Source organism: Mauremys mutica, chromosome 1 (genome assembly GCF_020497125.1).
Source record: "Mauremys mutica isolate MM-2020 ecotype Southern chromosome 1, ASM2049712v1, whole genome shotgun sequence".
Classification (NCBI taxonomy): domain Eukaryota; kingdom Metazoa; phylum Chordata; order Testudines; family Geoemydidae; genus Mauremys; species Mauremys mutica.
Window position 1 is genome coordinate 139405939 of NC_059072.1, and position 23570 is coordinate 139429508.

General features: G+C 46.8%; 1 protein-coding gene across 1 annotated transcript in view; it reads right to left on the bottom strand.

The window, feature by feature from the left end:
- Window positions 1–23570, bottom strand: part of LOC123355760 (scavenger receptor cysteine-rich type 1 protein M130-like) — a 301663-nt gene that overhangs the window by 251782 nt on the left and 26311 nt on the right. The gene's annotated exons all lie outside the window — the stretch shown is intronic.

Genomic DNA, 23570 nt, shown 5'->3' on the forward strand with positions numbered 1-23570 from the left:
TGGGGGCCCTGGAAAACTCTCACTGGGCCCAGGCCCCCAGAGCTTCTTCCGCTCCGGGTCTTCAGCGGCCAGGGGTCCTTCCACCCCAGGCCGGAAGGACTCCTCGTCACCAAATTACTGCCAAAGTGGAACCCACTGCCGAAGTGCTGGGTCTTTGGAGCACTTCGGCGGCGGGTCCCGGAATGGAAGGACCCCCCGCCTCCAAATTACCACCGAAGCGGAGCCCCCTGCCGCTGAAGACCCCAGGCCCCCTGAATCCTCTGGGCGGCCCTGGCTTGACCAAATGATATTGGAAACAGAAATCATATTCCTTTGGGCTTAGAGTGTTTAAGAGCTCCTGGAACAACACAAAGGTGTGAATCAGTATGTCAGTAACTAGAGGAGGGACTTTATTTCCACTCATTGAAATATGTTCCCCAGTTAGATTAACATTCTCCACCCAGTTGAGATGTTACCTGAGGGTTCTGAGGCTGATGACACATTTTTAAGTCAGGTGCTGCCACTTACCAGGTATCTGTATCTGTTTCCTGAAAGTGTGTGAAATGAATGTGAAAGCCAGCCATCTCTGGTGCAGTAATCTGATCCATGAGCATGGGCCTTTAAAGAATTCACAATAGTTCAGCTGAGGGTTTGTTTAACTATAAAAAGCTAAAAGACAGCAGAGCATTTCTTGCTTCCCCATTTTAATGGCATCCCATTAATTCCCAAGGGTTGCCCTATTCACAGGCATAAAAGGCAGCTCTGTATGGCATCACATTTTAAGGAGTAACTTGGGGATAAGGAGTAATGTGCAAAGAGGACTTAGGTTCAGTGTTGCAACACCTAACTTTAGGTACCCTGCCACCTACTAGAATCTTCAGCCCTGACTCAGGTACTCAGGCTATAAATGTATGTGGAGCGTTGGACACCTAAGAATGGGTGAGGAGGGGACCTTAGCTGAGTGGGATGCTGCTGAAGCTAGCCAGTAAAAATGCTGAGTAGAGGGTTGGGCTTGAGTCCACTTAATGCTACTTAAGTTTCACAGCTGTGAACCCTCCCCTGTAATTAGGTGTTTAACCCAGGTCAGCCCTCTCTGAAGGGGGGGGAAGAAAAGACAACTTGGAGGTTGTGATGCCCTTTTATACACAGTATTTAAAGCATTCATCCTGGCTGTGGGAGACCAGGGTTCAAATCCCCACTCTTCTGGTCTCAGAGCAAGCACTTGAACCCAGGTCTTTTACTGCCCAAGTGAGTATGCTAATCTGTTGAAGCTACTTCACTTTGTATAAAATACTTAAATAGTCAGTGGGCCAAAGAGCCGTCAGAATGACTCAATAGCAGAGGGATCACAGTATCTAGTTTACAGACCCCAGTTCTAGTCCTGCACCAATGACTGTTTAAGCCTGGACCACTACTCAATTCTAAACTGTTACCGTGTCTTATTATTGTCACTGTGAGTGTCATAGGTCTCACCCCCACTTAGAGCTGTTGGGTTCCAATATGGGGACCTGCACTGGTTTCCCTCTAAACTAAAAATCCTAGTTTAGATCTAGTAAAAGCTGCCACCACCCAATCAGGTATGTGGATTGGGACACAGTCCTTCCCCAAAATCCTTGGGGATCCCAAGAGCTCCAAATCCATGGAGTTCTTACACCCAGGAGAAATAAACCATTCCCCCCTGCTTCCTCCCCCCTCCCTTTTCCTTGGAGAGATACCGGGATTTAACTACAGAGGGATACCTCCCTCCTCTCCTTTCCCTGAGAATCCACCCAAGGAAAGACCAACCAAGTCCTTAATAGAAAAGAATTTATTAAAGAATAAAAAAGAAAGTCACTGTCTCTGTAACCAAGATGGAACAATATACAGGTCTAAACTTATCAATCTCTGGAGAGAATTCCCCCTCCCTTCTTTCTCAGTAAAAGCAATCACAGTACAGACTTAAAGAAATTCTATAGCAAAGCACAGAATTGCAAATACAGAAATAAAAGTATAAGAATACTAGTTCCTTGCTAATACTCACTACCTTGAATAGAGGAATTTATTGAAGAAACCTGGGAGGACTTGATTAAGATGTCTGGACTCTCTTAATTCCCAAGAGAGACTCTCTAAAAACAAAGAACAGGGAAAAAAAACTTCCCTCCACCGGGATTTGAAATTATCTTGTCCCTCATTGGTCCTCTGGTCAGGTGTCCACAGGTACTGCTTGTTAACCCTTTACAGGTAGACAAAAACCTTAACCCTTAACTAACTGTTTATGACACGCCCCCCAAATCGCCAACAGTGGGAACCACTGGCGGTGATTTCCTCCTAGAACTGTAAAATAAACAGATTACTAAAACACATGCAGTATTACATATACTACTAAGCATGTAAACATGTGAAGAACACTTTTTAACCACTTGATTCTGGGAAACTTTCACGAGAGAGTGCATCAGGAACTTTGTTGGAAGCTCCTGAAATGTGTTGACTTTCAAAATCAAAGTCTTGGAGAGCTAAGCTCCAGCGGAGAAGTTTCTTGTTGTTTCCCTTGTTAGTATGAAGCCACTTTAGCGCAGCATGGTCGGTTTGTAGCTGGAACCGCCGTCCCCAAACGTATGGTCGTAGCTTTTCCAGGGCATACACAATGGCGTAACATTCTTTCTCACTGATGGACCAGTGGCTTTCCCTCTCAGACAGTTTTTTGCTGAGAAATACGACAGGATGGAAGTTGTGATCCCGTCCTTCCTGCATTAGAACTGCTCCTACCCCACGTTCAGATGCATCGGTGGTTACTAGGAAGGGTTTGTCAAAGTCCGGGGCCCTTAACACAGGGTCAGACATGAGTGTCGCCTTAAGCTGGGTAAAGGCTTTCTGACACTCATCAGTCCACTTAACAGCATTTGGCTGCATTTTTCTGGTTAGATCAGTTAGTGGGGCAGCGATTTGGTTGTAGTGTGGTATAAATCGCCTGTAATATCCGGCCAAGCCTAAGAAGGATTGGACCTGTTTCTTTGACCGTGGGACAGGCCAGTTTTGGATAGCCTCCACCTTGGCCTGTAGGGGGTTAATGGTTCCTCGACCCACCTGGTGCCCTAGGTAGGTCACTCTGTTTTGGCCTATTTGACACTTTTTGGCCTTAACAGTTAGTCCTGCCTGCCTGATGCGCTTAAAGACCGTTTCCAGGTGTTCTAGGTGTTCGGGCCATGAGTCAGAAAAAATGGCCACATCATCGAGGTAGGCAACTGCACATTCTCCCAATCCTGCTAGTAGACCATCTACCAGCCTTTGGAAGGTGGCGGGTGCATTCCGCAGTCCGAACGGAAGCACATTAAATTCATACACCCCTGCATGGGTGATGAACGCAGATTTTTCTTTGGCGGGTTCATCTAGTGGTACTTGTCAGTACCCCTTGGTTAAATCTATTGTGGAGATGAACTGGGCACATCCCAGTTTCTCCAAGGGCTCATCGGTGCGCGGCATTGGGTAGTTGTCGGGGCGAGTTACAGCATTTAGCTTTCGGTAGTCCACGCAAAAGTGTATTTCCCCATCTGGTTTGGGAACTAGAACCACTGGGGATGCCCATGCACTGGTAGAGGGGCGGATGATACCCATCTCCAGCATGTTTTCAATCTCCCGTTTTATAGCAACTTGGGCATGAGGTGACACCCGGTAGGGTGGGGTTCTAATCGGGTGAGCATTACCTGTGTCAATGGGGTGGTACGTTTGTTGAGTCCGTCCTGGGTTGGCTGAGAACAAAGGGCCGAAGTGAGTGCACAGCTCCTTGATCTGTTGCCGCTGTAGACCTTCCAGGGTTGTGGAGAGAGTCACCTCTTCCACACCACCATTTCTTTTTCCTTCGTAGTAGACACCTTCAGGCCACTCAGCATCATCTCCTCCCTGGGCTGTAAACTGACAGACCTGTAATTTTCTGGGGTAAAAGGGCTTTAAAGAGTTAACGTGGTACACTTTAGGTTTTAAGGAGGAATTAGGAAATGCAATGAGGTAGTTAACAGCTCCCAGGCGCTCCTGGACCGTGAATGGTCCTTCCCATGATGCTTCCATCTTATGGGCCTGTAGCGCCTTCAAGACCATGACCTGGTCTCCTACCTTGAAGGAACGCTCTCTGGTATGTCTATCATACCAGACCTTTTGCTCTGTTTGAGCATCCTTTAGGTTCTCTTTAGCAAGGGCCAAAGAGTGTCGGAGGGTGTTTTATGGGTTGCTTACAAAGTCTAGAATGTTAGTTCCTGGAGAAGGCATAAACCCCTCCCATTGCTGCTTCACCAACTGTAATAGCCCCTTAACCTCGTGGCCATACACAAGTTCGAATGGTGAAAACCCTAAACTGGGATGTGGTACAGCCCTGTAGGCAAACAGCAACTGCTGCAACACTAGATCCCAATTATTGGAATGTTCATTTACGAATTTACGGATCATGGCCCCCAAAGTTCCATTAAACCTCTCCACCAGGCCATTGGTTTGGTGGTGATACGGGGTGGCAACCAAATGATGCACCCCATGAGCTTCCCGCAGGTCTTTCATGGTCCCTGACAGGAAATTTGTTCCCGAATCTGTAAGAATGTCGGAGGACCAACCTACCCTGGCAAAAATGTCAGTTAAGGCCTGGCACACAGTTTTAGCCCTGGTGTTGCCTAGAGCTACTGCTTCCGGCCATCTGGTAGCAAAGTCCACAAAAGTCAGTATGTACTGCTTTCCTCTGGGGGTCTTTTTTGGGAAAGGACCCATAATATCCACAGCTACTCGCTGAAATGGGCCCTCAATTATGGGAAGTGGCTGGAGAGGGGCCTTGACCTGGTCTTGAGGCTTTCCTACCTTTTGGCATACCTCACAAGACCGGACATACTTGGCAACGTCCTTGCCCATCCCCTCCCAGTCGAAGGACCTTCCCAACCTGTCTTTGCTTCGGTTCATCCCAGAATGGCCACTGGGATGATCATGGGCTAAGCTTAAGAGCTTTTCCCGGTACTTAGTTGGAACCACCAACCGTTTCTGAGGATGCCAGCCTTTCTGGTGTCCACCAGAAAGAAGCTCCTTATATAAAAGTCCTTGTTCTACAACAAACCGGGATCGGTTAGAAGAGCTGAGAGGCGGTGGGTTGCTCTGTGCTGCCGCCCAAGCTTTCTTAAGCCTGTCATCGGCTTCCTGCTCAGTCTGGAACTGTTCCCTTGAGGCTGGAGACACCAGTTCCTCCATAGACTGTGGACTTGGGCTTGATCCCTCTGGAAGCGATGTAGGTGAAGAGGTTGTTTCTGTTGACTGTGGACCGCTCTCCGCTGGTGCACAAGGTGATATTTTCAGGCTCCAGCTGAGCCTCTTGGGTAGAGTTGTCTGCTGCTTCTGCCAGTTCAGGCCCGTTAGCGCCCCCTGGTGGTGGAGTTGCAAGCGCTGGCGTCAGTGCTGGCGCTGGTTCTGCCGCTGGTTGCTCTTCCAGTTCCGGTCCTGGGACTGGATGTACTATGGCTGCTTTAGTTGTTGGCATGGGATCGGGTTCCACCACCTCTGTCTGGGTCTCTGGTAACACAGACGGGGTCCTGGTGGACGGCTCAGGAACAGGGATGGGAGTGGAAGCTTGTTTGGCCTGACTGCGGGTGACCACTCCCCCCCTTTTGGCCAGCTGCACATGGTTGGCCAAGTCTTCCCCCAGTAGCATGGGGATGGAATAATTGTCATAGACAGTAAAAGTCCACTTTCCTGACCAGTCCTTGTACTGGTCTTCAGGGATGCTGTACCCATGGCAGGTTCTTTCAAAAAATTTTAAGAAGTCCTCAGTGTCCTCACCTGCCATGTAGGTGGGAAATTTCTTGGGATGGGGAACAGTGCCTGGAGAAGGATTGTTAGTGTTGGCTGGAACATGTGGGTTAGCTGTTGCTAATTCCAGGTCTTTGTCTTTTAACTCCATTTGTTTTCTGTGCTCAGCCTCTTTGGCTGCCTCTTTGGCTTTGTGGTCAGCTTCTTGTTTCTCCAGCTCCCTCTTGTGGTTAGCCTCTCTGGCTTGTTGCTTCTCCATGTCTTTGTGCTTTCTGGTGCTGGCCACACCCCTCTGCAATTAGTGAACTGTTTACCCCAATTCCTACCCCTTTCTATTCCCGGAGAGACTGAATAGAAAAGAAACAAAAACTTTGTATTTGCATTTGGTGTTATGCTGATGTAGCTGGTTCACAGCTACCAACTGTGCTTTAGACTGAGAAAGAGAAAAAAAAATGTCCCCCTCCCTTCTTTCTCAGTAAAAGCAATCACAGTACAGACTTAAAGAAATTCTATAGCAAAACACAGAATTGCAAATACAGAAATAAAAGTATAAGAATACTAGTTCCTTGCTAATACTCACTAGCTTGAATAGAGGAATTTATTGAAGAAACCTGGGAGGACTTGATTAAGATGTCTGGACTCTCTTAATTCCCAAGAGAGACTCTCTAAAAAAAAAACAGGAAAAAAAACCTTCCCTCCACCGGGATTTGAAATTATCTTGTCCCTCATTGGTCCTCTGGTCAGGTGTCCACAGGTACTGCTTGTTAGCCCTTTACAGGTAGACAAAAACCTTAACCCTTAACTAACTGTTTATGACAGTGAGAAATCTTGTGATTAGCAACAAACTTGCTAGTATCAGGCAGGGCCAAACTAGTCAACTTTCCTATTTACTAAACAGGCTATGCAATGTCAGCTCATTCTGTATCTAATATCAGAAAGACTAAAGCAAAGGGCAAGTCTAGCCGATTTTGTGCATTTCCCACTTGCAATTTTTGAGTGTCACATCAGCTGGACAGCTCCATGCCTTTCTGTACTCCCCAAAGAAAGAGTGCTCTTCACAGTCATGGAGGTGCCTTATTTGGGATAGGTCCCAAATGGCCTCATACTGTAAATGAGTTTCTGATATGGTACTCGCCAATTTACAGAGAGGAGCACGGTGTCCCCAGTCCCTGCACAGGCTTGCCAAATTGAACGGCAATGCAATGGGAAAGCAAGCGCCTTCCATTGAAGCAAATGACAGAACTTTCTGTTTCTTCAATGGGAGTGAGACTGCAATGAACCAATACCTGGACACAAATTCAGTTGTTTGGAGATCCATTCCTGACCTAATTCCTCTCCACAGTCTTGCATTTTGGCCTGTCTCTCTATCATCTCCTTGTGGATATTTTGTTATTTATTTCATTGTTACTTGGTTAAAATTGAGCTCCTTTAATTTCTCTTGAGATCTCCACTGCATTCTCAGTCACTATTGACAGTACTATCATCCTTCCTGTCACTCAGACTCATCATGAGTCATTTCTTACTCTTCACCCTCTCTAGAGCCATGCAGCCAAGCAGTATCCAAGCCTTGCCACTTCCTCCTCCCTCGTATTTCCATTATTAGGCCTATTCCCTCAGTCTACATGACTAAAAATCTCTCCAGTGCTTATCTGCATCCTCTCGGACCTTTCTGGCACCCACCTCACTCTCCTGTCTAGTCAAAATGATGTTGCAAAGTCACATATTTGACCTGTCACAGTGACAATATCAGTCCTCTTCTCAAGTCCCATAGAACATGTCATATGCAAGCTTTTTGTTCCTCCTTTATGGGCCTTTCACAACCTAAACCTTCCCCACTTGTCTACTCTTGTATACAATCCTGCCTCTTCTGCTCTGCCAATGCTGTCAGCCCCTATTATCCATTAGTTCACCTGTCACACAAGCACGTTCCCATTTTCTTCCATTCTGACTCTTATGCAGGGTCACTCCCTCTAAACTAATCCATAAATCCATTACACTGTGCTTCTCAAAATAGCTCCTTAAGACCATCTTCTTCCAGACGCCTGTGGTAAGTTGCCAACTGATTACTGCTAAGTAGATGTCTCCAGTAGGAACTTCTGATATTTATCGTACTTAATTATATTAAAGACATGAACTAACTCAAAACTGTCTATCCGTGTACATAGTTGGCCACTGTAAACTCGTGATCTTGTTACTTTTACCCTGATTGTTTATCCCTCATTCTTTTCAATTGTTGTTACAATTACTTGTTGCGTCTTAGCTTCAATTTTGATGTATGTTCTTCTAGGGAGGAACTGCCTTTTTGCTCTGCATTAGAACAGCATCAAGCACCAATTGTGGCCTCTAGGTACTTCTGGGATACAAACAATAAATAATAGCCTGCCTGGGATTTTTTTGTGCATCTGTATTTTTGTCTGAAATGTCATGTGTGCAGCTATGTGGATTGAATGTACATTGGCTGTGAAACAAGTAGGCAAACAATATGCTTCCTGACAGCTATGTAAATATTCTGTTGGAAACAGTGTTTCAACAGTTATGTACCCATAATGACATTTACATTTCATGAATTCATCCCTAAATTTATAAGGTGTAAGAGATGGGGATCTCTTTCTCCTGTAGATATTACATTGTTTTTGTGATTGAATATTAGTGCTCCTGAAAGTTAGAGACTAACAACACTAGTCTGAGGCAATCACAGAGCACAAAGCCATTGGGCAGTCTTGTGCACTATTGGTGGGACTCAGTCATAAAAACAACATTTAGCATATCTCTTGAGAATAGAAGGAAAAATCATGAATTGCGGTCTCTGCTGAAGATTCCTGAGGAATTCTGTTCCTATTTGTTCTTACTCTGTTTTCAAACTCTAACAAATAGTTCTAGTGTTAATTACTTAACACTCTTTAGTTAGTTATTTGCCAGTGTAACGCCCTTGGCGTTCAGGGAGTATGGCTCCTGTCATAAACATACAGCTAAGGGTAGCATAAAATCCCTCTTTACCTGTAATGGGTTCAGAAGCTCAAATAACCTGGTTGGCACCTGACCAAAAAAACCAATGAGGGGAGAAGATACTTTCAAATCTGTGGGGAAGGTTTTTAGTTTTTGTTCTTTTTGTGTGTTCTCTCTGGGTCAGCGAGGAACCAGGGCAGGGAAAATACATCTCCTAAAGCCATATCTGAACTAAGCATCTGAGATTACAAATTACAAGTAATTGGAATGAAATTATCTTTTGTTTTAGCTTGTGAATTTTCCCTAGGTTAAGAGGGCGGTTTATTCCTGATTTTTATTTATTTATTTATTTATTTTATTTTGTAACTTTAAAGTTTTGCCTAGAGAGGAATCCTCTGTGTTTTGAATCTGACTACCCTGTAAAATTACCTTCCGTCCTGATTTTACAGAGGTACTTCTTTTACTTTTTCTTTATAATAAAGTTCTGCTTTTAAGAAACTGATTGGTTTTTAGTGTCCTAAAAACCCAAGGGCTGGTCTGACCCACTTTGTTAACCTATTTGGTTGGTATATTATTCTCAAGCCTCCTCAGGAAAGGGGGTGAAGGGGATTTGAGGGGAACAAGAACTCCAAATGGTTCTTTTCCTTGAATCTTTGTCTAACTCACTTGGTGTTGGCAGCGCTACTGTTCCAAGGACAAGGAAGAATTTGTGCCTTGGGGAATTTTTAACCTAAGCTGGCAGAGATAAGCTTAGGGGGTCTTTCATGCGGGTCCCCACATATGTACCCTAGAGTTCAGAGTGGGGAGGGAACCCTGATAGCCCCTTTAAAACCTTGTTCTGAGGCAGAAGAAGCGCATGTTGTTTCAGGAGCTTGGGGACTGGGAGAGCGACAGGGCAGGTATGTCTGTAGCTCCAGACAAGAGGGCTACACCGAGCAGGCCCTTGTGTAAAGCAGCAGCAGGGAACTAGCCTGGAACCTGGGAGGGACAAAGCGGCTCACTGGGGCCACCCCAGGCCTGGAGCCAGGAGGAGCACTGTGTCAGGCAGGAATCGCCTGAGAAGGACAAACCAGAGCCTGACCCAGAGCTGCATGGGACTGTGAGTACTGGGGCTTCTGACCTTGCATTGGGAATAAAGATGGAGGCTGTAGCTAGTTAATTGGGGAGATTGTTGCTCTATGTGGCTTTCTAGAGAGCAGCAGAAGAGGGCATCGCGGTGGTTTGCTGGGGAAAATTTACTGGCACCGAAGACTCACTGCCAGACTGGAACTTTGCCCAGGACTCCTTGCTCAGTGTCTGCTCCTTTCAGACTGTGGTACCACTGAGTCCTTGTGTTGGATGTAACCCTGTTTTACTGCTCCTCCTATCTTCCCCCCTGTTGTTTTTCTCCATTCATCCCTCTGTGGTGAAGTACTTCCCTTTCCTATATTCCTTGTACTATTATGGTGCATGTGTATTTACTCCAGGGGATGTGGGACAGATATTCCTGGGTTGGAAGGAACACACTCTGTACATGCTTGTACGACATACATTTCATGAGCATAGGTGTACACTTGCACGGTTCACCCCTGTCCCTGATGTCTGCCCTTTTTGCAGTGTGAGGGAGACCCTGGCGCATGTTTTTTGGAGTGTGCCAGGTTGCAGCCCCTTTTCCAGTTCCTCCAGAACCTTCTCCTAAGGTTTTGACCACGCTTTCCCCCGCACATTTTGATTTATGCACACCCAGTCCATATCCTCATGAAATCACTAGACCTCCTCGTGAACCATCTCCTGGTGCTGGCCAAGGTGGCCATCTATAATGCCAGGAGGATGCTGGACGAGGGGGTGCTCTGTGACTGTGGGGGCTACTTCTGTTCTTCCCTCAGCTCACCTGTCCAGGCAGAGTTTCTCCAGGTGGTGTCCGCTGGCTGCCTAGATACCTTTGAGGAGTAGTATCACTGTCCAAGTTTCTCTGCTCGGTGTCCCCTTCCAGATCCCTGATTTTCTACCTGTGACCCTCACTTCTGACCCTGTTATTCATTAGTTGTCCTCTGTAATTATTTGAAACCTGGGTCCAGTAGCTCCTCCCCTTAGCCTGGGTGAGGGGCCTTCAGATGTGGGCAGGCTTGCACCTGCCTGCCTCCCAGATTTCAATAGGTGCAGGCCTTCTTGGAGTCCTCATCATTGCGCCAGAGGCTGTTCCTGGCAGGAACCACCAGGACTGGAGACCTTCTGGACTACAACCAGGGGTACTGGGTGGATTCCTGGGTGCTAGATCAGTGCATGGGGCTCTCCACTCCTCATACCCCCTGACACGTACTCCCGGAGGAGAAGCCAGCCTTACCACTCATCTCTTGGGCTTTCTCAGAGTGGGTCCTGCAGGAGGGTGCTCCCCGCCCACCCCTTGCCCCTGGCCTTCCAGACCTTTACATCAGGCCCCTGTCAAGTGAGCCCCCACCCCGGCTGCCTCACCCCTGCAATCTGAGCCAGTTGCATGATCTGCAGCCAGTTCATTTCTGAGCAACGTCAAGGAAACATCTGTACACACTCGTGCTCCATACATTTCATTTCCTCACCCTTCTGTCCTGCCCCTATACTAAGTGGCAGGCCCTTCTGCCATCTCTTGCGGGTGAGGAACCCCGTTGGGCCAGCCTGTATTCCACCTTGGTCCCATGACCACCAGGGATATCAGCTGGTGGCTCCTTCATGGAGCCATGAACATGGGCATGTACTTGGCGCGGTTCACCCCCCATCCCCAACACCTGCCCCTTTTGCGGCATGAGGGAGACGTTGTCACACATTTATTTTGAGACTGCCATTTGCAGCACCTCTGCTGGCTCCTTCAGAACCTTCTCCTAAGGCTCTGCCTCCACTTTTCCATGCACCTCCTGATTTATGCACACCCTGTCCGTGGCCCCATGAAGTCATGAGATTCCCCCGGTCTACCTCCTCCTGGCATTGACCAAAGTGGCCATCTATAAAACCAGGAGGAGCATGCTAGACAGGAAGGTGCTCCGTGACTGTAGGACCTATTTCTGTTCCTCCCTCTGATTACGTGTCTGGGCAGCTGTCCTCTGGGCCACATCTGCTGGCTCCCAGACACCTTGGAGGAGCAGTGGGCGCTATCTGGGGTTCTTGCTTGGTGTCCACCTCTAGCTCCCAGCTTATGACTCTATGACCTCACTCTTGACTCTGTTTTCTTATTAGTTGTCCCCCAAATCACTTGAACCCCGGGTTTAGTCGCTCATCCCATTAGGCTGGGGGATGGGCCTTCAGACGTCAGATATGGGTGGACTTGTGCCTGCCCTTCTCCCAGAACTGACGAGGTGCAGGCCTTTGTTTGACTCCCCATCAGTGCGCCGGAGGTTGGTCCTGGCAGGTATCACCAGTATTGGAGATCTCCTGGACTGCGACCAGAAGGACTGGGTGGCATTTGGCCAGCACATGGGGCTTTCCACCCCTCAAAACCCATGGCACGTACTCCAGAAGGTGAGGGCTGCCTTACTGCCCACCTCTTGGGTATTCCTTGAGCAAGTCTTGTGGAGGGTGCTCCTGGCCTGCCTCTCACCCCTTACCCTCTAGACCTTTTCATTGGCCCCCTGCCTCTCGAGGCCCCCTGGCCCCCCGGCCTCCCTCTGCATAACCCGAACAGACTGTGTGACTTGCAGCAGGTTCATTTTTGAACCGTGCCTAGGGAACAGCTGTACATGCTTGTGCTCCATATTTTCATTTCCTCACCCTCGTGTCTCTCCCTGGATGGAGAGGTGCTCTGTGACTGTGGGCCTATTTCCACTCCTCCCTTCAATTACATATCCAGGCAGAATTTCTCTGGGCCATGTTTGCTGACTCCCTAGACACTTCGAGGAGCAGTGGGTGCTGTCTGGGGTTCTGTGCTCAGTGTCCCCTTCTGGATCCCTGCTTTTGAAACTGTAACCCTTCCTGTTGTCCCTGTTTTCTCATTACTTCTCCTCTGTATTTGCTTGAGCCTGTGTTCAGTAGCTCCTCCTCTTAGGCTGGGGGAAGGGTCTTCAGCTGTTGGCAGGGATGCACCAACCCATTCCTGGATTCCCAATAGTTCTAGGCTTTTGTTTCTGACAGTGGGGGGCATAAAATGAAGAATATGAAAGAAGTGGCCTGGTTTTCAGACTTGCTTCTTTAAGTTCCCAGATTTCAAAAAATTCAGCCTAAGTGTCTTGGCCAAGGTCAGCCGGATGATTTGTGGCAGGCAGAGGCAGAGCCCACATCTCATGACACTTTTAGTTACAAGACCATTCTTCTCATTGGTACATTCCAATTAAATCCACGTTCTCTGGAATGCCAACTGCTTTGATGGAAGAGGTCACCCTGTATCTGGCTGTTGCTAAACTTGTCTTACCAAAGATGATTTTCCCTTGAGACTCAGAAATACTACTGAAGAGCATGTTTTTACCTTTGGAATAGGGCACATTCCACTACAGTGTCAGACATTTTGAAATATATTGTCAGGGTCGGGGGGCAGGAGACCTGAAAACTCATCATCCCTTCAGCCTCACCAAGCTCGACCTTGATCTCGCTTACACCAGTTTTTCACTAAGGTAAAACTCCATTTATTTCAGAAGAGTTAGTCCAGTTTTACATCTCCATAAGTGACAGGAGAATCAGGCCCAGTATATTTGCTGCCTACTCATCCTGCTTTCTTCCATGGTTGGGGTTATAAAGAAAGCAGTTTTGTTCAAAAATGGAAAACAAATGGAGAGATTTTTCTCCCCACCCTGCTCCTTTCTTTGGTTCATACAACCTCCAGGACATGAGGTTTATCACAGACCAAGGGGAAAAACTTGTGATTCCCTTTTAAAGTATGAGGAGTTCATCTCCTTATGAGAGCACTTTTACTTACAGTGAAACTCCCTGGGGAGCATTTATACATTGTGTATATACACACACACACACACTCACATATATATAAGAATATGTGATTCTACATGTATATAATGCTATAATTGACAGGTATGAGCCCTATATAAACAGACTTCAACAGCAACAGCTATTGCACCAGCTGTGTTTAAATTACAGGCTGGTGAACATGCAAATTTGCTTCAACAAAAAAATGTAGCCATTTGTTGCCAAAAAGTGAATTGTGTTGATTTCAGCAAATTGTTCAGTCACAAACAAATAAACTGGCAATATTCAAATGCTTTGTTTGGATAACGTCAAAATGAAACATTTTGATTTTGGGGGATAAGTTCACAAGAGAATTTAGGCACCATTCACAAAACCCCAGAGGTAGGGATGGGGGTTCCTCTTCATACACCCATAACCCACTGATTAGGGTACTCACTTAGCAATAGTGACACCTGGGATCAACTCTCTGCTCCCAGAGCAGGGATTTGAATGTGGGTCTTCTACATTCCAGGTGAGGGCCCTAAACCCCAGACTATTAGCTAGGCAGGTATAGTGCTTCCTCAGTCTCACCTCTAGAATCTGATCCACTGTGTATAAACATGTCTATATTCCTTGGGCCAGAGAGACAGAGTTTAAACAAAAAAAAGACTGGACTTTGTAGACTGATGGTAGGGCACTCACTTAGGAGGAGGGATCCTGGGTTCCAGTCCTTATGACAATGAATATGTAACTATTCATTTGCCAACAGTTCCTAAAAAAAAAAAACAGCAAGCATTATTTTTGGTCCAATTTCAACTGAATTTTTATTTATTTTTAGGAATGGCCAGCAAACCAGAAAAAAAGTTATTCACCCAGTTTTAATTTAAATCTATACAGAAACCTATATACATCACCACTCGGTTACAGGAAAATAATGAGTTATGTTGTCTGAGGGCCTTGTTCTCCTCTCACATAGACGAGAATCAGGAGTAATTACACTGAAGTCAAAAGAAAGAGCCTGAAGTGTTGTAAATTGGGGTTGCTCCACTGACTTCCATGGAGTTACTCCCGATTTACACCTGTGTACATTAAAAGAGAATCAGGTTCACAATGCAGGTGACTAGAGCTGTGCAGAAAAAGGTCATTCCATTTCCCGGAGGATTTTGATATTTTGTGGTTTGGTTTCTATATGATTTGCAATGAAAACCCAATGTTTTAAAATTCTCTATGAAAGGGAAAGCCCCTGAATCCTTGACTCAGAGGCAGTCTGCCTGATTGGCAGTCCCAGAGCTGCAGACCTGGAAGCTGCAGGGTCCCCGGTTCACAGGCAGTCTGTATGGGTGGCTGCCATGGAGCTGCAGATCCTGGAACCCCTGGAAGCTCAGGCTACAATGATCCATGAGACTAAGAACTTGGGAGATGGTGTTCCCAGAACTTCCATGGTCCCAGCTCCCTGTCAGCCCACCAGGTGAGCTGCTGGAGAGCTGGATGGGTGAGCTGGCAGGAACCGTCTCCGCAGAATGTTTCAGTTTTGACAAAGCAGCCTGGCTAAATGGAAAGGCCTTCCACCAGGGAATTTCTGATCAGCTGTGTGAAATCCTGTGATGGGGTTGTGACAGGTTCCCCCGGGGTGCCACCTGGAACTGGGGTGCCACTGAGCCCCCTGACGCACCAGCCTGGGCTCCCTCTCACACTGTGCTGCTGTGACAAGGTGCAAAGCCCTCCAGCCTGCACTTTCACCAGCATTCATACAGGTAGGAGCACACAGGCAGGCTCTCCAACCTCCAGCTTCCCAGCCTAGGACCCCAGAGCAGTACCCTCCTGCCCTGAACAAATCTGGCCAGTTTATGGGTTTAATACCCTGGTCTGCCTCTCCCTCAATGTGAAAAGGACCATGCAGACTTGTGGTAACCAAGCTGAAATTCTCCCCAGACACCTTAGTCAAACGCACACTGGTTTGGATTAAAACATAAAATAAGTTTATTAACTACAAAAAAGATACATTTAAAGTGACTGTAAGTGATAGCAAACAGATCAAAGCAGATTACCTGGTAAATAAACAAAAATGCAAACTAAGCTTAACATATTAGCTAGGCAGGATCAGGGCCATCCCTAGCTATTCTAGGGCCGTATGCAGCCCCCCCCCGTGGGGGGGAGGGGTTGAGTGGGACCCCAGCTCTCTGCAGGGGTTGGGGGGGCTGGCTTGGGAGGCATGGGGGAAAAACACCCCCCAGAACTCATTGGCAGCACAGCTGGGGCTAGGTTGTTGCACTTCCTGCCGCTGGTGAGTGTAGGTGTGGCCCTGCTGCAGTCCTCAGGGAAGTGGGGGCAGAGCAGGGGCAGGAAGAGGCAGGGATGGGGGCAGAGGCTTTGGGGAAGGGGTGAGTGGGGACAGGGCTGAGGTGGAGCGGGGTGGGAAGAGGTGGGGCTGGAATGGGGTGCAGGCAGAGGCTTTGGGGAAGGGGTGGAGCTGGGGTGGAGCAGGGGCAGGAAGAGGCAAGACAGGGGCTGAAGCAGCATGTGGTGCCCTACACAGCTGTGTACTTTGCGTATGGGTAGGGACTGCCCTGGGTAGGATATGAATTGCAAATTCTCACCCTGAGTGATAGACAGGCTGGCAGATTCTTAGGGCACAAGCTGCCTTTGCTTTGCAGATGGGTTTCTCCGATTTTCATACACAGGCTAGAAATCTCTTTAGCCTGAGACCATCACTTCTCCCAGTTCAGTCTTTGTTCCTCAGGTGTTTCCAGGTGTCTTGTTGTAGGGAGAGTGAGGTCCCATCATAATGTCATTTCCCCCTTTTATATCTTCTTCCCACTTGCTGGAAAGCTCTTTTGCTGTGACCTGGGTCAAACAGTTCCCATTGTGTAGTGCTATCACTGAGAGTTTTCTATTGTACACAGTTCCTGGGGTAACCCTTGTGCTTGTGTGCATTTCCTCAAAAAGCCATTAACATTGTTTGGCCTTGTTACTGTTGTACCTGAAAGGCCTCTTGTGGGCGTTTTCAACCTCACAACATGTTTCAGTAACACATTCATAGCTGAAGTTCATATACGTTGATAGCACATACAATCCAATGAGATATTAATGACTCGCAGGTCAAGACTTTTAGAATACCTCACAAAGCATACTTTGTGCAAAACATATCCTAATTATATGACAGTGGTGAATAATGTGGTTCCAAGGTGTCACACCTCCCTCCTTAGTTTACTGCAGGAGTGTTAGTCACTGACTAATGTGAGGGCTGTGCGCCCAGTGCTTTCTTTAGGTTTTGGCCATACAACTTTCAAGCAGTACCAACATTGTAGTGTCACTCACAGACATTCTTGAAAAGTTCTGTGTTCCTTTTTTTTTGGTTGCTTGAAAACATTTTTGTGTAGAGCATTGTTAACATAATGCAGATATCAATATCTTTTAGAATGCAGGTGTTTTGGCATTTAGCCACCAGTGCCATAAGGTAGCATGCCTCAGTTTCCCCTTCCACACAGAAAAGTAGGTTTGTTATGCTTACCCTGCTGTGCCAAGCTCTAGGCCTGCTTACAGGTATTAGCTGAGAAGCAATATTTTTATAGGGCTTCCCTGACACCACTCCTAGCATATTTAAAAGCTTTCCCTAAAGTTATGCATGTTACAGCTTTTCAAAGGATTTACCATCAGTATCAAATTCTTTGTTATAATGTTTACTATTAACAAGAAACTTTGCATCATGAGAATTAACAGTACCAGCAAATCTTTTATTACAGGGAGAAGTTTCCATGTATTTTCATCACACCACACATTTGGTTTAGACAGTCTGGTTTGTCTAATGCTCACTGAGTTATTCATCCCCTCCCTGACCCATAGCATGTGTTCAAATGCTGGTCTTTTTTCCCCTTTAGTGTTTTGCCCAGTGTCCCCTTCAGTAAAGGTTCTCAGTTTATGAAGCTCTTTGAGATTTTGGAGAGGTAAGGATGTGAGGGGACCCTGCATGGTGGCCAGCCCTCGGTGGGGCTGCGTTACAAACCCAGGGCTTTGCTTATACACAAAATCCATTCCCCCAGGCTTTCCTTGTGGTTTTCATACCCAGCACTGGAACTTTCCCCACCTCTTTTTCCTAGAGGGCTTTGATCTTCCAACAGCTTTTCCTTAGCTGTTTGCTGTATCTTACCCACCCAGGAAATTGCTTCCTCTTCCCCTTTCACAGGTGGGTCATTAGCATTTTCACTGACACTCAAGTCTTTAATAGGTTTCCCATCCTGTCTTAAAGAGACATGCTTAGTTTTCACAAGTACACGAGGAACAGCATTTTGCAAAAGCGGGACATGGACTGGGGTACCCTCTGTCACCCCTCTCTCTCTCTGCAAGAGGTCAGCTGTATGGCTGCTCCTCTCCAGGAGGACATTTACACAGTTCCCTCTTAAAACCCGAGTCATGGGTTGGGTGCCTGGGAGCACAGACACTGACCCAGCAAATCTCTCTTGGGCACCCCTTCCCCACCCTCCTGTAATCAGTTAGGAGACATTCCTGTACTTCCACCAATTCTTTCTCAGTTTCCTCCTTTGGACCCTCCCTCTAAGACACACACCCCTGTGCTCTCTACAGGGGGATCTTTCCCCTGTTCAGCTGCGAAGGGCTCACAGCTAACAGTCGGAACAGTCTTTCACTGGCAAGCGCTACACCCTCCTTCCTCTCTGAGCTGGGTTTGTCTCCAGCGACAGAGTCCATGGAACCGTCATCCGCCTCAGTGGTCTCTAGGATTCCATCACCCTCCTCTGGGCTTCCCTCTAGGACACATCTCCCTGTGCCCCCTAGAGCGAGGTCTGTCCCTCGCTTAACTACAACTGCTGGCAGCCAGCAACCTGGACAGTTTCCTCACTGAAAGGGAACACACTCCCCTCCCAGAGGAGACACTGTCTTTAGCTAGTGGGTAGGAGCTGGTCTCAGCCACATCCACTCATGGAAGCATACTGCTTCCCACTGCTGCAGAGGAATTAAAGAGACACTCCCCCATTCCTTCAGCAGTTCCTGGGACTTCACCCTTTCCCACTGGGGTTCCAGCATAAAATTTCTCCTTGAAAGCCCAAGCTACAGGGAAGAAATCATTCCTCAGTAACAAAGCAATCGGGTTATCATTTACTACCACCACGGAGAATACAGTTCCCAAATCCTCACTTTCTATGTGCACTTTAGCCAAAGGCACAAGGATTTTGTGACCTCCCACTAATAAAAGCTCTGCTATCTGTCTTGGCAGTAAGTCACCTTCCTGGACAACACTCCTTCTAACTACATGACTTGTATCCGACGAAGTGGGTATTCACCCACGAAAGCTCATGCTGCAAAACATCTGTTAGTCTATAAGGTGCCACAGGATTCTTTGCTGCTTTTACAGATCCAGACTAACACGGCTACCCCTCTGATACTTCTAACCACAGAAATTTCTGCCTGTGTCTTCCCACCCCAGGTATTCTCTGCCAATAATCCTGACAGCCTTTATGTGCTTCATGTCTGGCAGGGCAGAGGCTACTCTTACAAACCCTATATGAGAAGTGGCAATTGCCTGAGGTGCCTCTGTGCTCAGGGTAGCAGCATTCCCATGAGTTGCTTGCTGCCTGTTTCTGCCCCTCCCCCATGCCCAGCACAGGGCATTTATTCCTCAGGTGCTCAGTGGAATTACAGTGATAGCACCTTCTGGGATCCTCTGTTTTTACAGGAGATTTGGAATTTGAGCATCTAGCATCCCAGCCACACTCTTTCTTCCCAGGGGTAAAACGGGAACTCTGCTTCCCATCAGGTTTAAACCCCTCTGTCTGTGGTTTGTTTGCAATAGATTCTTGAGTTTGCTCAAATTGATCAGCTACAGTAGGCAGTTCGTCCACAGTTTTCACCTTTTCGCCTATAAACACTGTTTCACATCATCTTTACATATACACAGGAAATGTTACTGAGCAATAAGGTCACATATTCTCTCAAAGCTTGTAACACCTTCTCCTTTTACCCACTTATCCATCAAATCTTTCATCTGGTTTACATATACCACATTACTCATCCCAACACCCCTCTTATAGCTTCTAAATTTTACTCTAGATGTTTCAGGTATAATCTGAATCTGTTTCAAAACCATTTCTTTGAATTTACCATAATACGAAGCATTCTCAATTGGCATCCCATTGAATATATCCAGAGCTGTACCAGTCAACTTGGCAACCAAAGTGGGCATCTTTTGGTCCTTGGGAATCTGGTGAAATACACACAGCATCTCAAAGGTGATGACATATTCAGCAACGTCCCCTGTCTCACTATATGTAGGACACAGCTGTTCCCATTTGTGGATTTTTGGAGAGGTGGGACTCACTGAAGCATGGAGGCTCTGCTTCTCTAGCAAGTCCAGCTGGTACTTTCTCTCTCTCTCCCGGATGACTGGAAAAAGGCGAATGTAGTGTCCATCTTTTAAAAAGGGAAGAAGGAGGATCCAGGGAACTACAGGCCAGTCAGCCTCACCTCAGTCCCTCAAAAAATCATGGAGCAGGTCCTCAAGGAATCAATTTTGAAGCACTTTGAGGAGAGGAAAGTGATTAGGAACAGTCAGCCTGGAATCACAATGGGTAAGTCATGCCTGACTAACCTAATTGCCTATATGATGAAATAATTGCCTCTGTGGATGAGGGGAAAGCAGTGGACATGTTATTCCTTGACTTTAACAAAGCTTTTGAAACGGTCTCCAACAGTATTCTTGCCAGCAAGTTAAAGAACTATGGGCTGGATGAATGGACTATAAGGTGGATAGAAAGCTGGCTAGATCATCGGGCTCAAGGGGTAGTGATCAATGGCTCCATGTCTAGTTGGCAGCTGGTATCAACGGAAGTGCCCCAAGGGTCGGTCTTGGGCCAGTTTTGTTCAGTATCTCCATTAATGATCTGGAGGATGGCGTGGATTGCACCCAGAGCAAGTTTGCAGATGCCATTAAACTGAGAGGAGTGGTAGATACACTGGAAGGTAGGGATAGGATACAGAGGGACCTAGACAAATTAGAGGATTGGTCCAAAATAAATCTGATGATGTTCAACAAGGACAAGTGTAGAGTTCTTCACTTAGGAAGGAAGAATCCCATTCACTGTTACAGACTAGGGATCGAATGGCTGGGCAGCAGTTCTGCAGAAAAAGACCTAGGGGTTATGGTAGATGAGAAGCTGGATATGAGTCAACAGTGTGTCCTTGTTGCCAAGAAGGCTAATGACATTTTGGGCTGTATAAGTAGGAGCATTGCCAGCAGATCAAGGGACGTGATCATTTCCCTCTATTCAACATTGGTGAGGCCTCATCTGAAGTACTGTGTCCAGTTTTGGGCCCCACACTACAAGAAAGATGTGGAAAAATTGGAAAGAGTCCAGCGGAGGGCAATGAAAATGATTAGGGGGCTGGAGCACAAGACTTATGAGGAGAGGCTGAGGGAACTTGGATTGTTTAGTCTGCAGAGGGGAAGAGTGAGGGGGGGGGATTTGATAGCTGCTTTCAATTACCTGAAAGGGGGTTCCAAAGAGGATGGATCTAGACTGTTGTCAGTGGTACCTGAATGACAAAACAAGGAGTAATGGTCTCAAGTTGCAGTGGAGGAGGTTTAGGTTGGATATTAGGAAAAACTTTTTCACTGGGACGGTGGTGAAGAACTGGAATGGGTTACCTAGGGAGGTGGTGGAATCTCCTTCCTTAGAGGTTTTTAAGGTCAGGCTTGACAAAGCCCTGTCTGGGATGATTTAGTTGGGGATTAGGTCCTGCTTTGTGCAGGGGGTTAGACTAGATGACCTCCTGAGGTCCCTTCCAACCCTGATATTCTATTATTCCTTTTCATATAATCATAGATCATTAGGGTTGGAAGGGAACCTCAAGAGATCATCTAGTCCAACCCCCTGCTCAAAGCAGGACCCATCCCCAAATGGCCTTCTCAAGGATTGAACTCACAACTCTAAGTTTAGCAAGCCAATGCTCAAACCACTGAGCTATCCCTCCCCCTCCTCTAGTTCCTTGGGTTGTTGTTCCATGGCTCTTCGGTGTGCAGCTTCTTCTCCAGCATTCTCTGTCTCAATTTCCAGTTGTTTTAATTCCATAAGTTTCATGTGTTCTTTCTCCCTCTTTTCTGCCTGCAGTTTGCACAGCTGCAGCTTCTTACTAGTTTCACTTGCATTCATTTTCCTGCTTTTCTGTCCCTATTTCTTGTGCCCAAAATAAGGAAACAGAAAATAACAAACTGGTAACCTCTTTGACTGATTTCCAGCCACCTCACTTAAAATCACCTCCAGTGTATCAAGTGCAAATCTCACTCAGTAGAAAGGATTTACCATCAGTACCAAATTCTTTATTATAATGTTTACCATTAGCAACAAAATTTGCATCATGAGAATCAACAATACCAGCAAATCTTTTATTACAAGTGTAGTAGGAAGCGAGCCTAAGACATAAGCCCTTGTATCAGAGGCCTGGTTTGAGACCTGAGGCCTCGGCTAAAGTAGTAGTCAAAGCTTTACTCATATAAAGCAAAGACAAGCTGTGAGCAAGAGTCAGGAGCTGCTCACAGAATCTGCCAAGAAAAAGGTCTGATATTGCAGAAATACAAATTTCTCAGAAGTGCCAGGCACAGAGTACTCACACAAACACATCCCAATATCAAGTGGTAGCAGAACATCCTGATATCAAGGATAGTATAAAAACATTTCGCAAGGATAACAGGAACACACTGACTCCTCCTAAAAGATAAGGTCAGGATTGCAGTACGTAATAAAGATGTTTTAATCAAACCAACATGTACAAGGTGATGGGTAGCAACGAGCCACATCAGGCGGCAGTAACTAAGTATGCCAGAGGCAGTACATAACTGGTTTGTATCAGGGTATAGAAATGTATCTCACAGGGAGTATCTTTGTCTAGCTTAGGGAGGAATGGAAAGTCCCGCCATTCACTGATCTGGTCCATTGTTACAGGCATACATGTATTAGTGGTCCGGTAGAGTCTGTGGGATACTAGTACCGTGCTTGGTCAACAATAAACCTGGCTGTGTGCCTTTGTCACTTAACGGAACTTGTGATCTTGTGATCCATTAAGGGGTCGGTCCTGTGGCCAGATTTGTTCAATATCTTTATTAATGATCTGCAAGATGGAGATGGATTGTACCCACAGCAAGTTCACAGATGACACTAAGCTGAGGGGAGAGGTAGCTATGCTGCAGGGCAGAGATAGGGTCCAGAGTGACCTAGACAAATTGGAGGATTAGGCCAAAAGTAATCTGTTGATGTTCAACAAGTGCAGAGTCCTGCACTAGAGATGGAAGAATCCCATGCACCGCTGCAAGCTGGGGACCGACTGGCTAAGCAGCACTTCTGCAGAAAAGGATCTGTGAATTACAGTGGATGAGAAGCTGTATATGAGTCAGCAGTGTGCCCTTGTTGCCAAGAAGGCTAACGGCATATTGGGCTGCATTAGTAGGGGCATTGCCAGCAGATCTGGGGAAGTGATTATTCCCTTCTATTCGGCTCTGGTGAGGCCACATCTCAAGTACTGTGTCCAGGTTTGGGCCCCCCACTACAGAAAGGATGTGGACAAATTGGAGACAGTCCAGTGGAGGGCAATGAAAATGATCAGGGGCTTGGGACACACGACTTATGAGGAGAGGCTGAGGGAACTGGGCTTGTTTAGTCTGCAGAAGGGAAGAGTGAGGGGGGATTTGATAGCAGCCTTCAACTAGCTGAAGGGGGTTCCAAAGAGGGTGGAGCTCAGCTGTTTTCAGTGGTGGCAGATGACAGAACAAGGAGTAATGGTCTCAAGTTGCAGTGAGGGAGGTTTAGGTTGGATATTAAGAAACACTATTTCACTAGGAGGGTGGTGAAGCACTGAAATAGGCTACCTAGGGAGGTGGTGAAGTCTCCATCCTTAGAGGTTTTTAAGGCCTGGCTTGACAAAGCCCTGGCTGGGATGATTTTGTTGGTGTTAGTCCTGCTTTGAGTAGAGGGTTGGACTAGATGCCCTCCTGAGTTCTCTTGCAACTCTAATCTTCTATGATTCTATGATCATAGGACAGTTTACTCAAGGTC